At 36.2% G+C, this 15,128-nt stretch overlaps 1 protein-coding gene across 1 annotated transcript in view; it reads right to left on the bottom strand.

Moving 5' to 3' along the window:
* The window catches only part of LOC134689680 (polyadenylate-binding protein 1A-like), a 33,353-nt gene that overhangs the window by 1,732 nt on the left and 16,493 nt on the right, over positions 1-15,128 (bottom strand). The window lies entirely within an intron of this gene.

The following is a 15,128-nucleotide window of genomic DNA, read 5'->3' as shown; positions in this document are numbered from 1 at the left end:
TAGTCGGATGTTAAATGGGGTTTCTGTTTCACCAACATATTGTAATTTGCAAGTTCCACACGTTAGAACATAAATACAATTTTGCGTTTTGCAATTTGATGTTATAAATATGTTGTAATTTTTCTTTGTGACTGTGCTGATGAACTGGGTTTCTATATTGGCGACTTTGCAGCACTTACAATTGCCCCTTCCGCATTGTTTATAACCTCCGATTGTTGATATCTCCCGTTTAGATACTTTGGATGATACTAGAATATCTTTGAGGTTTTTTGGTCTGCGGTAAGCCATAACGGGAGATGATGGAAAAATCTCGCTTAAGGAAGGATCATTTTCAATAAGAAGCCGGAATGAATGATTCGGAATATGAGAGTGATAAAGAGGACAAGTGCATCCCAATATTTAAAAAGAAAAGCGAATGGAATCCACCAAGGAGTAAGAACGACAATTTAGAATCCTTTATATCATCAATTAAAACTGAAGTAAAATCATCAGTCAGTGGCAAACGTTTAAGGAATCTCTCTGAACAAGAAAGCCAGGCCATAAATAATTTAAAAAGCCGTGATGATATTGTTATTAAACAAACAGACAAAGGAAGTGCAGTTGTAGTGATCAACAAAACCGACTACATTGAAGAAGGGAATCGTCAGCTTTCAAATACAAAATTTTACAAACATTTAGAAAGTGATCCTACAAAAGAAATAAGTAAACAAATTAATGAGGTCCTTTCAGACATGAACAGCAAAAAACATATTGATGACGACACGTACGACTATCTACGACCTGATGAAACCTGCACAGCCGGTCGATTTTACTTGCTCCCAAAACTCCATAAAGAAGGGATTCCGGGAAGACCGATAGTATCTGCAAATGGCCATCCAACCGAAAAAATATCTGAATTCGTGGATTACCATCTCAGACAACATGTTAGAACAATGCCATCTTACATTCAAGATACTACAGATTATTGGAAGAAAATGGATTCATTTAACCCCTTACCAAACAACACAATTTTGGTATCGATGGATGTGTCTTCTTTGTACACAAATATTCCAAAAAATGAAGGAATAGTCGCTTGTGAACAGGTATGGAACAATCGTAAAGATAAACATCCCCCAACAGACTGTCTGGTTCAGCTGCTGAGACTAGTGCTTGAAAACAACAATTTTGTATTCAACGACCAGCACTACTTGCAGGTTGACGGTACCAGTATGGGAACCAAAATGGCACCTTCTTTTGCCAACATTTTCATGGGGAGTCTCGAAGAACGCATCCTTTCGAATGTACCATACAAACCCTTGTCTTGGCTCCGTTATATTGATGACATCGACATCAAATGGAACGAAACTGCAGAACGCCTGCAAGAATTTCTCGATTTCTGTAACAACTTTCATCAATCGATCAAGTTCACATCTGAAGTTTCAAATGAGAAAATTGCGTTTCTCGACACCACCATAACTTTAGAAAACGGAGTCATGACAACAGACCTTCACACCAAAAAAACTGATAAACACCAATTTCTCTCTCCGAAGAGTTGTCACCCGAAACACTGCTCCCGGAGCATTCCGTACAGCCAAGCCATCAGGTTAAAACGGATTTGTTCATCGGAATCAAAGTTAAACCATCGTTTAGGGCAACTCAGACAGCAACTCAAATCAAGAGGTTATAAGAACAAAAGTATTTCAGAAGCTTTCGGAAAAGCAAACGAAAAAGAACGAACAAACCTACTTGAATACAAAGAAAAGACGGCCCAGACAAATAAAATCCCGTTTGTTGTTAGCTTTCATCCTCATCTGACAAATATTTCATCAATTGTCCACAAACACTGGCGTCTTATTGAAAATGATCCTTCCTTAAGCGAGATTTTTCCATCACCTCCCGTTATGGCTTACCGCAGACCAAAAAACCTCAAAGATATTCTAGTATCATCCAAAGTATCTAAACGGGAGATATCAACAATCGGAGGTTATAAACAATGCGGAAGGGGCAATTGTAAGTGCTGCAAAGTCGCCAATATAGAAACCCAGTTCATCAGCACAGTCACAAAGAAAAATTACAACATTTTTATAACATCAAATTGCAAAACGCAAAATTGTATTTATGTTCTAACGTGTGGAACTTGCAAATTACAATATGTTGGTGAAACAGAAACCCCATTTAACATCCGACTAAATAACCATCGGTCATTTTATACAAAAGAAAGGAACTGCCCAATTACAAGACACCTTTTAAGAGCAGGACATGATTTTGAAAACATCACATTTCAAATCATTGAGAAAAATCAAAATTGGGATACACAAGGAAGACAAAAAAGAGAGATTTTGGATGCACCAGTTACGAACTCTTGAACCTGATGGACTCAATGAGAGAGACGAAAAAAGATTTCAAAGCAAATCAAAACCATAGTTATCTTGAAATCATACAAATTAATTTATAAAAATTCATACAATTAATCGAACATCGATAAATGTGTTAAACTTTTATTCCAACTTCATGTAGTTGTAGCGACAAACATATTTTATGACCGAATTAATATGTTACACCCATCCCTCAAATCTTGTATAGATTAAGCTACAAAAATATTTTTCTGTCATGCATCCGATTTCACCTTGAGAGATGCACACGCCTGATGAAGCTAATTTGTTTAGCGAAATATTGCGTATTTCTATTTAACATCTAATAGAACTTTTTATGTATCAATTAGTGTGTTTTAGTTATATTCTTAGACATTTATATAATTTTAATTCAGTAACTGTATCAGTTTATTTTCACAAACTGATCCACGCTTAATTAGATTGAATGTTGATTGTTGCTATTTTTAGACATTATATATATATATATATAATTATATATATATATAGCTATAAATTCACTAAACTTATATTTTGGCTACCTTAACTCACAATAATTGAACAGTTAAAAAGGCATATTTCTGATCCCAAAATAAATATTTAATGAAAGAGAGAAAAAAATTCAAGGGTTCAAAGTACAAATGTACCATGGAATGAGGATATAAGGTATGATTGAAGAAAATGCAAATACCACGGTATAAATTTGATACTTTCGAAGCGGTTTTCTCAATTTAAATTAATGGCAAAATACGTAGAATAGAACGAAAGGAACATTTAACAACAGGCTAGGGTTATTAATCTATATTAGATTCCACTTCAAGTAGTTTGAATGTAAGTTTCTAAAATGGGCGTCAAGTTGGTTACCTATTCCCTATTCCCTATTCGTTACCTATTCCCTATTCCCTATTCGTTACCTATTCGTTACCTATTCCCTATTCCCCATTCGTTACCTATTCCCTATTCCCTATTCGTTGCCTATTCGTTACCTATTCCCTATTCCCTATTCGTTACCTATTCGTTACCTATTCCCTATTCCCTATTCGTTGCCTATTCGTTACCTATTCCCTATTCCCTATTCGTTACCTATTCGTTACCTATTCCCTATTCCCTATTCGTTACCTATTCGTTACTTATTTGATTTTTAATATCCTTCCCCCTTTTTAATTATGGCATGGAAAAGTTTAATATGGCTGCCATGGAAACGGCACAATTGTGAAAAAAAAATCTGTTTTTGGTTTTTGTTGAACTGTTTGGATATGCTTCAACTCAGAATCATCATATTCTAAAACAATGTAGGTGCCCACTATATTCAGGTGTTGGATGACTTTGGCGATCATTGGAACTACTATGTTGCCATGGAAACTACACCAAAATTTTCAAAATTCTCAAAATGCTCAAAACTTCATGAAACTTCACAGTAATGATGAGCAACAATGGTAGATGTGGCATTTGGAGTTGGAATTTCCAAAATAGGTCTTGTTACCATGGAAACAATGCAAAAAGGTCAAAAATTTCAAAAATAAGAATTTTTAGTAAACTGGATGAAACTTTACAGGAATGGTAACTGGCATAGGCAGAGTTGGATTTTGAAGTTAGAATTTTCAAAATGGCCGCCGTAACCATGGAAACAGCAAAAATATCAAACATTTCAAAATGTTCAAACTTAATGAAACTTTGCAAAAATGTTACTAGACATCTGTAGATGCTCTCTTTGACTTTGGAGTTGTCAAAATGGCTGCCGCTCACCTGGTTATAGGGGGAAGGGTGCCATCCGTTATTGCTAGCAATTACAAATCTAGTTGTTAATACTCTTACATATGGTAATAGTTCTAAATTTGTTGAGGTAAAATGATCTTTTTATGACCTATTTATATGTGTTTGTGCTCAACCGATCCTTTTACTTCATGTTCGATACGCATTTGTTCCTTACTTGTTTTTTATACGTTCTACCTTTTAACTGTTTTATGTCCGTATGTTTGAAGATGGATCTTGGTTCGACGGGATGAAATCATCGTGTTAGCGCTTGCATAAAAAAGAAGATGTGGTATGATTGCCAATGAGACAACACTCCACATTAGACCAAAATGACACAGAAATTATCAACTATAGTTTACTGTACGGCCTTCAACAATGAGCATAGCCCAAACCGTGTAGTCACATATAAAAAACCCAGGCATGACAACCTCATACAATCAAACAACAAAATTTACCGCCGTATTTCATATACCAAAAAATAAACGGAAATATGTAACACAAAAACAAACAATAACTACTTAATTTCAGGCTCTTGTCTAGGGACAGGCACATACTAACATAATGTGGTGGAGTTAAACATGTAAGCAGGGTGTACATCGTTTCGGAGCATGCTATTACCTTGTTTAATTCGTTCGATCACTCACTTATAATTCGCTTATAATACGAGTATCTTACGTTGCACCTTTTAAAACATCATTTTCAATTGTTTTGTTGTCTCTGGTGGAAGATTTGGGCTCTTAGAGGTGATATAACTCTATAAGTGCATTTGTATCCGTTCCAGCGCTCGGAAAATACCCTGTTACCTATTTGTTACTTATTCGCTTTTAAAAAGTTTGTTGTACGTTGCACCTTTTAGAAAAGAATTTTCAATTAAGTTCATATCTCTGGTGGTAAAAATGTGTTCTTATAGATAAAATACCCCTATTAGCACATATGTACTCGTTCCAGCGCTCGGATAATACCCTGTTACTTATTCGTTCCTTATTTGCTTTTAATGCACGGGGTATACGTTGCACCTTGAAATCAATCGTTTTTTAATTGTGTTCATGTCTCTGGTGGTAACAATGTGTTCTTAGAGATGAGATGACCCTTTTAGAGCGCATGGACCCGTTCCAGCGCTCGGTTAATATTCTGTCACCTATTCGTTACCTATTCACTTATAATACGTTTGTTGTACGTTGCACCTTTAAGAAAAGGATTTTGAACTGTCTCCATGTCTCTTGTGGTAACAATGTGTTCTTAGAGATGAAATTACCCTATTAGCGCGCATGTACCCGTTCCAGCGCTCAGTAAATACCCTGTTACCTATTCGTTACCTTTTCACTTATAATGCGTTTTTTGTACGTTGCACCTTTTAGAAAAGGATTTTCAATTGTGTCCGTGTCTCTGGTGGTAACAATGTGTTCTTAGAGATGACATGACTCTATTAGCGCGCATGTACCCGTTCAAGCGCTCGGTTAATACCCTGTTACCTATTCGTTACTTATTCGCTTTTAATACGTTTGTTGTACGTTGCACCTTAAATAAAGGGATTTTCAATTGTGTCCATGTCTCTGGTGGTAACAATGTGTTCTTAGAGATGAAATGACCCGATTAGAGCGCATGTACTCGTTCCAGCGCTTGGTAAATAACCTGTTACCTATTCGTTACTTATTCGCTTTTAATGCGCGGGGTACACGGTGCACCTTCAAATACATCTTTTTATAATTGTGTTCATGTCTCCCTAATGATAACAATGTGTTCTTAGAGATGACATGACCCTATAAGAGCGCACGAACACGTTCCAGCGCTCGGTTAATACCTTGTTACCTATTCGTTACCTATTCGTTACATATTCACTTATAATACGTTTGCTGTCATTGCACCTTTTAGAAAAAGATTTTTAATTGTCTCCATGTCTCTTGTGGTAACAATGTGTTCTTAGAGATGAAATTATCCTATTAGGGCGCATGTAACTGTTCCAGCGCTCAGTAAATACCCTGTTACATACTCGTTACCTTTTCACTTATAATACGTTTGTTGTACGTTGCACCTTTTAGAAAAGGATTTTCAATTGTGTCCGGGTCTCTGGTGGTAACAATGTGTTCTTAGAGATGAAATGGCCCTATTAGCGCGTATGTACCCGTTCAAGCGCTCGGTTAATACCCTGTTACCTATTCGTTACTTATTCGCTTTAAATACGTTTGTTGTACGTTGCATCTTTTAGAAAATAATTTTCAATTAAGTTCATATCTCTGGTGTTATTAATGTGTTCTAAGAGATGAAATTACCGTATTAGCGCGCATGTACCCGTTCCAGCGCTCGGATAATACCCTGTTACTTATTCGTTCCTTATTTGCTTTTAATGCACGAGGTATACGTTGCACCTTGAAATCAATCGTTTTTTAATTGTGTTCATGTCTCTGGTGGTAACAATGTGTTCTTAGAGATGAAATGACCCTATAAGAGCGCATGAACCAGTTCCAGCGCTCGGTTAATACCCTGTTACCTATTCGTTACCTATTCACTTATAATACGTTTGTTGTACGTTGCACCTTTTAGAAAGTGATTTTTAATTGTCTACATGTCTCTTGTGGTAATAATGTGTTCTTAGAGATGAAATTAACCTATTAGCGTGCATGTACCCGTTCCAGCGCTCAGTAAATATCCTGTTACCTTTTCGTTCCCTATTCGTTACTTATTCGCTTTTAATACGTTTGTTGTACGTTGCACCTTTTAAAAAAGGATTTTCAATTGTGCCCATGTCTCTGGTGGTAACAATGTGTTCTTAGAAATGAAATGACCCTATTAGAGCGCATGTACTCGTTCCAGCGCTTGGTAAATAACCTGTTACCTATTCGTTACTTATTCGCTTTTAATGCGCGGGGTACACGGTGCACCTTCAAATACATCTTTTTATAATTGTGTTCATGTCTCCCTAATGATAACAATGTGTTCTTAGAGATGACATGACCCTATAAGAGCGCACGAACACGTTCCAGCGCTCGGTTAATACCTTGTTACCTATTCGTTACCTATTCGTTACATATTCACTTATAATACGTTTGCTGTCATTGCACCTTTTAGAAAAAGATTTTTAATTGTCTCCATGTCTCTTGTGGTAACAATGTGTTCTTAGAGATGAAAGTACCCTATTAGGGCGCATGTAACCGTTCCAGCGCTCAGTAAATACCCTGTTACATATTCGTTACCTTTTCACTTATAATACGTTTGTTGTACGTTGCACCTTTTAGAAAAGGATTTTCAATTGTGTCCGGGTGTCTGGTGTTATCAATGTGTTCTAAGAGATGAAATTACCGTATTAGCGCGCATGTACCCGTTCCAGCGCTCGGATAATACCCTGTTACTTATTCGTTCCTTATTTGCTTTTAATGCACGAGGTATACGTTGCACCTTGAAATCAATCGTTTTTTAATTGTGTTCATGTCTCTGGTGGTAACAATGTGTTCTTAGAGATGAAATGACCCTATAAGAGCGCATGAACCAGTTCCAGCGCTCGGTTAATACCCTGTTACCTATTCGTTACCTATTCACTTATAATACGTTTGTTGTACGTTGCACCTTTTAGAAAGTGATTTTTAATTGTCTACATGTCTCTTGTGGTAATAATGTGTTCTTAGAGATGAAATTAACCTATTAGCGTGCATGTACCCGTTCCAGCGCTCAGTAAATATCCTGTTACCTTTTCGTTCCCTATTCGTTACTTATTCGCTTTTAATACGTTTGTTGTACGTTGCACCTTTTAAAAAAGGATTTTCAATTGTGCCCATGTCTCTGGTGGTAACAATGTGTTCTTAGAAATGAAATGACCCTATTAGAGCGCATGTACCCGTTCCAGCGCTTGGTAAATAACCTGTTACCTATTCGTTACTTATTCGCTTTTAATGCGCTGGGTATACGGTGCACCTTGAAATAAATCCTTTTTTAATTGTGTTCATGTCTCTGGTGGTAACAATGTGTTCTTAGCGATGAAATGACCCTATAATAGCGCATGAACCCGTTCCAGCGCTCGGTTAATACCCTGTTACCTATTCGTTACCTATTCACTTATACTACGTTTGTTATACGTTGCACCTTTTAGAAAATGATTTTCAATTGTGTCCGTGTCTATGGTGGTAACAATGTGTTCTTAGAGATGAAATGACCCTATTAGCGCGCATGTACCCGTTCAAGCGCTCGGTTAATACCCTGTTACCTATTCGTTACCTATTCGTTACTTATTGGCTTTTAATACGTTTGTTGTACGTTGCATCTTTTAGAAAAGATTAAGTTCATATCTCTGGTGGAAATAATGTGTTCTTATAGATGAAATACCCCTATTGGCGCATATGTTGTCGTTCCAGCGGTCGGATAATACCCTGTTACTTATTCGTTCCTTATTTGCTTTTAATGCACGATGTATACGTTGCACCTTGAAATAAATCGTTTTTTAATTGTGCTTATGTCTCTGGTGGTAACAATGTGTTTTTAATGATGACATGACCCTATTAGAGCCATGAACACAATTTGAAAACGATTTATTTCAAGGTGCAACGCATACCTCGTGCATTAAAAGCAAATAAGGAACGAATAAGAAACAGGGTATTAACTGAGCGCTGGAACGGATACATACGCACTAATAGGGGTATTTCATCTATAAGAACACATTATTACCACCATAGATATGAATTTAATTGAAAATCCTTTTCTAAAAGGTGCAACGTACAACAAACGTACTATAAGTGAATAGGTAACGAATAGGTAACGAATAGGTAACAGGGTATTAACCGAGCGCTGGAACGGGTTCATGCGCTCTTATAGGGTCATTTCATCTCTAAGAATACATTGTTATCACCAGAGACATGAACACAATTTAAAAACGATTTATTTAAAGGTGCAACGTATACTTCGTGCATAAAAAGCAAATAAGGAACGAATCAGAAACAGGGTATTAACTGAGCGCTGGAACGGATAAACACGCGCTAATAGGGGTATTTCATCTATAAGAACACATTATTACCACCAGAGATATGAATTTAATTGAAAATCCTTTTCTAAAAGGTGCAACGTACAACAAACGTATTATAAGTGAATATGTAACGAAAGGGTAACGAATAGGTAACAGGGTATAACCGAGCGCTGGAACGGGTTCATGCGCTCTAATAGGGTCATTTCATCTCTAAGACCACATTGTTACCACCAGAGACATGAACACAATTAAAAAACGATTGATTTCAAGGTGCAACGTATACCTCGTGCATAAAAAGCAAATAAGGAACGACTAAGAAACAGGGTATTAACTGAGCGCTGGAACGGGTAAATACGCGCTAATAGGGGTATTTCATCTATAAGAACACATTATTACCACCATAGATATGAATTTAATTGAAAATCCTTTTCTAAAAAGTGCGACTTACAACAAACGTACTATAAGTGAATAGGTAACGAATAGGTAACGAATAGGTAACAGGGTATTAACCGAGCGCTGGAACGGGTTCATGCGCTCTAATAGGGTCATTTCATCTCTAAGAACACATTGTTATCACCAGAGACATGAACACAATTAAAAAACGATTTATTTCAAGGTGCAACGTATACTTCGTGCATAAAAAGCAAATAAGGAACGAATCAGAAACAGGGTATTAACTGAGCGCTGGAACGGGTAAACACGCGCTAATAGGGGTATTTCATCTATAAGAACACATTATTACCACCAGAGATATGAATTTAATTGAAAATCCTTTTCTAAAAGGTGCAACGTACAACAAACGTACTATAAGTGAATAGGTAACGAATAGGTAACGAATAGGTAACAGGGTATTAACCGAGCGCTGGAATGGGTACATGCGCTCTAATAGGGATATTACATCTATAAGAACACATTATTACCACCAGAGATATGAATTTAATTGAAAATCCTTTTCTAAAATGTGCAACATACAACAAACGTACTATAAGTGAATAGGTAACGAATAGGTAACGAATAGGTAACAGGGTATTAACCGAGCGCTGGAACGGGTTCATGCGCTCTAATAGGGTCATTTCATCTCTAAGAACACATTGTTATCACCAGAGACATGAACACAATTTAAAAACGATTTATTTAAAGGTGCAACGTATACTTCGTGCATAAAAAGCAAATAAGGAACGAATCAGAAACAGGGTATTAACTGAGCGCTGGAACGGATTAACACGCGCTAATAGGGGTATTTCATCTATAAGAACACATTATTACCACCAGAGATATGAATTTAATTGAAAATCCTTTTCTAAAAGGTGCAACGTACAACAAACGTACTATAAGTGAATAGGTAACGAATAGGTAACGGATAGGTAACAGGGTATTAACCGAGCGCTGGAACGGGAAAATGCGCGCTAATAGGGGTATTTCATTTATAATAACACATTATTACCACTAGAGATATAAATCTAATTGAAAATCCTTTTCTAAAAGGTGCAACGTACAACAAACGTACTATAAGTGAATAGGTAACGAATAGGTAACGAATAGGTAACGAATAGGTAACGAATAGGTAACGAATAGGTAACGAATAGGTAACAGGGTATTAACCGAGCACTGGAATGGGTACATGCGCTCTAATAGAGGTATTACATCTATCAGAACACATTATTACCACCAGAGATATGAATTTAATTGAAAATCCTTTTCTAAAAGGTGCAACGTACAACAAACGTTCTATAAGCGAATAGGTAACGGATAGGCAACGAATAGGTAACAGGGTATTTACCGAGCGCTGGAACGGATACATGCGCGCTAATAGGATAATTTCATCTCTAAGAACACATTGTTATCACAAGAGACATGGAGACAATTAAAATCCTTTTCTCAAAGGTGCAACGTACAACAAACGTATTGTAAGTGAATAGGTAACAGGGTATTAACCGAGCGCTGTATTGGGTACATGCGCGGTAATAGGGTAATGTCATCTCTAAGAACACATTGTAACCACAAGATACATAAAGACAATTAAAAATCCTTTTCTAAAAGGTGCAACGTACAACAAACGGATTATAAGTGAATAGGTAACTAATAGGTAACGAATAGGTAACAGGGTATTAACCGAGCACTGGAACGGGTACATGCGCGCTAATAGGGTCATTTCATCTCTAAGAACACATTGTTACCACCATCGACATGAACACTATTAAAAAACAATTTATTTTAAGGTGCAGCGTATACCCCTGCGCATTAAAAGCGAATAAGGAACGAATAAGTAACAGGGTATTATCCGAGCGCTAGAACGAGTACATACGCGCTAATAGGTGTATTTCATCTATGAGAACACATTATTACCACCAGAGATATGAACTTAATTAAAAATCCTTTTCTTAATAATGCAACGTACAACAAACGTATTATGAGTGAATAGGTAACGAATAGGTAACAGGTTATTTACCGTGCGCTGGAACGGGTACATGCGCGCTAATAGGGTCATTTCATCTCTAAGAAGAAATTGTTACCACCAGACTAATTGGCACAATTGAAAATCCTTTTCTGAAAGGTGTAACGTACAACAAACATATTAAAAGTGAATAGTAACGAATAGGTAACGTATAGGTGACAGGTTATTAACGGAGCGCTGGAACGGGTACATGCGCGCTTATATGGTCATTTCATCTCTAAGAACAGATTGTTACCACAAGAAACACGGACACAATTAAAAAATCCTTTTCTAAAAGGTGCAACGTACAACAAACGTATTATAAGTGAATATGTAACGAATAGGTAACAGGGTATTTACCGAGCGCCGGGACGGGTACATGCGTGCCAATAGGGTATTTTCATCTCTAAGAACACATTTTTACCACCAGAGACATGAACACAATTGAAAATTCCTTTCTAAAAGGTGCAACGTACAACAAACGTATTATAAGTGAATAGCTAACGAATAGGTAACGAATAGGTAACAGAGTATTTACTGAGCGCTTGAACGGGTACATACGCGGTAATAGGGGTATTTCATCTATAAGAACACATTATTACCACTAGAGATATGAATTTAATAGAAAATCCTTTTCTCAAAGGTGCAACATACAACAAACGTATCATAAGTGAATAGGTAACGAATAGGTAACGAATAGGTAACAGGGTATTAACCGAGCGCTGGGACGGGTACATGCGTGCTAATAGGGTATTTTCATCTCTAAGAAGTACATGTTTACCACCAGAGACACGGACACATTTGAAAATTCTTTTCTAAAAGGTGCAACGTACAACAAACGTATTATAAGTGAATAGGTAACGAATAGGTAACGAATAGGTAACAGGGTATTTACTGAGCGCTGGAACGGGTACATACGCGGCAATAGGGGTATTTCATCTATAAGAACACAGTATTACCACTAGAGATATGAATTTAATAGAAAATCCTTTTCTCAAAGGTGCAACGTACAACAAACGTATCATAAGTGAATAGGCAACGAATAGGTAACGAATAGGTAACGAATAGGTAACAGGGTATTAACCGAGCGCTGGAACGGGTACATGCGCGCTAATAGGGTATTGTCATCTCTAAGAACACATTTTTACCACCAGATCTAGAGACACGGACACATTTGAAAATTTTAAAATTTTTGATATTTTTCCTGTTTCCATGGTTACGGCGGCCATTTTGAAAATTCCAACTGCAAAATCCAACTCTGCCTATGCCAGTTACCACACCTGTAAAGTTTCATCTAGTTTGCTGAAAATTCTTATTTTTGAATTTAGGACCTTTTTGCATTGTTTCCATGGTAACAAGACCTATTTTGAAATTCCAACTAGAAATGCCACATCTACCAATGTTGCTCATCATTACTGTGAAGTTTCATGAAGTTTTGAGCATTTGGAGGATTTTGAAAATTTTGGTGTAGTTTCGTTAGCAACATAATAGTTCCAATGATCGCCAAAATCATCCAACATCTGTACATAGTGGGCACCTACATTGTTTGAAAATATGATGATTCTGAGTTGAAGCATATCCAAACAGTTCACCAAAAACCAAAAACTTATTTTTTTTCAAAATTGTGCCGTTTCCATGGTAACGACAGCCATCTTAAACTATTCCATGCCTTAATTAAAAAGGGGGAAGGATATTTAAAATCAAATAAGTGACGAATAGGTAACGAATAGGGAATAGGGAATAGGTAACGAATAGGTAACGAATAGGTAACGAATAGGGAATAGGGAATAGGTAACGAATAGGCAACGAATAGGGAATAGGGAATAGGTAACGAATAGGCAACGAATAGGGAATAGGGAATAGGTAACGAATAGGGAATAGGGAATAGGTAACCAACTTGACGCCCATGTTTCTAAATCAATAATTTAACATTAGGGATTTCGGACAAATATCGGTTATTTATCTTTTCTGCACCGAAGAAATGACTTTTAAGCTGACGATACCCACGAAGACAAACAGTCCAGCAACAATGATATCGAAACAGAGCTAACACAAAATTCTCATAGTCTATAAATTCGTGGGTTCTACTTTTTTAAATAAACTCATGATAATCTTGGGAAAATCCCACACCCGGAAGTAGGCTTCAGTTGTCCCCTAGAAAAATTTGTGTACTAGTTCAGTGAAAATGGACGTCATACCAAACTAGTTCACACGCCGATAGTCGTCAAGGTGTAATACCACCAAATCATGGTATGTCACATCCGGTTGTATACGAAAGTAGGTAGAAAACATTCCCTTGAATATGACCGTTGTAGGTAATTTATCCTACATTGTGTTGCAGTAAAACTATTTCTGTGTCATAAACATATGTCTTGGGTATTTCAAAGCACCATTATATTTTATTTGAGATTTCTATAGAAATTTTGTAATCTTGAGGTAAAATGGTGACTAAACCTTGTACACAGATAGAATAAGGGAGAAATTTGATTGGTTAACTTCCAATGATGGTTATTTTCTTATATGCAATGAAATGTTATGTGAAAATTTTTCTATAGAACTTGACAGGATAAAACTTTGTTCATGCCAAGTATTTCTTTATTTGAAACAAAGATAAATTCTGCACAATTTTTTTAAAAGTGCAAGTTTAACAAAGACTAATAGGGAAAAATCAATGGTGGTATTACACCTCGACAATCAGCAGAACGCGAACAATAGAGTCAGCTATTAAAGATCCAACCAAACATAATTATAAATCAACAAACAAACAAGCAACGACTAAAACTATCAACGAAAGACTATTTTGACAAGTTTATTGCTTATGGGCATCTTTATTGATTTGTTATACTTTCCTACAGAATACATGATTATTTCTTTTAAAATGGTACACTGGACAATGACTGCTTTTCATATGTATAGACATTGACGAGGCTACAAACTAATGTATGACGGGTGGTTTCCATTTTTTATAACACTGGGTTGATACCTCTGCTGGTGGACTTTCCGTCCCCGAGGGTATCATAATCTTATTAGTCAGGTCTGACATGATTTTAATTGTCGAATGAACTACTGTTGTCCGTAATTATATAGAAACTAACTATTAGTCTAAAAGCATATGCCTAGTTTACATATTTAAGACGAATCAAAAAGACATTCAAGAAAAGTCAAAAGTCAGATAAAAAAAAAAACGTAAGAAGTGTGAAACCATAATTCTGAATATTCTGTTAACATTTTCATAAACAATTCAAATAACCAATCATTAATTTTCAAAGGAGAGAATAAAGACAATAACGCTTATTAGTTAATAACAATATTGTTAATTTCTGTCAAATCATCAAGGAAAACTCATAAAAACAATTTTATTTTTACATGTTTTACTGTGATATATAGATATGCAAATTTTCTGTCTGACACCGTTTCTGTAATTTGTTTTTTTTTATTATTATAAATTTCGGCATCAAAAACGACCTCAATATAATATACCTGTTTCTGCTTTGTTTAAATCAATGCTGATAGTATTTTTGTTTTATTAAAAAAAAATTAAAACCTTCCTTAATTTAATCTGTACTATAACTGAGGAAACTTTCTACTGATACATTTAAGGGATCTATTTATGAAGAAATAACATCAAAAATGTGGTGCACAC

Source organism: Mytilus trossulus, chromosome 11, assembly GCF_036588685.1.
Source record: "Mytilus trossulus isolate FHL-02 chromosome 11, PNRI_Mtr1.1.1.hap1, whole genome shotgun sequence".
Lineage (NCBI taxonomy): Eukaryota > Metazoa > Mollusca > Bivalvia > Mytilida > Mytilidae > Mytilus > Mytilus trossulus.
Note: the sequence above shows the minus strand (reverse complement) of the source record. Positions and strands in the feature narration are given on the sequence as shown.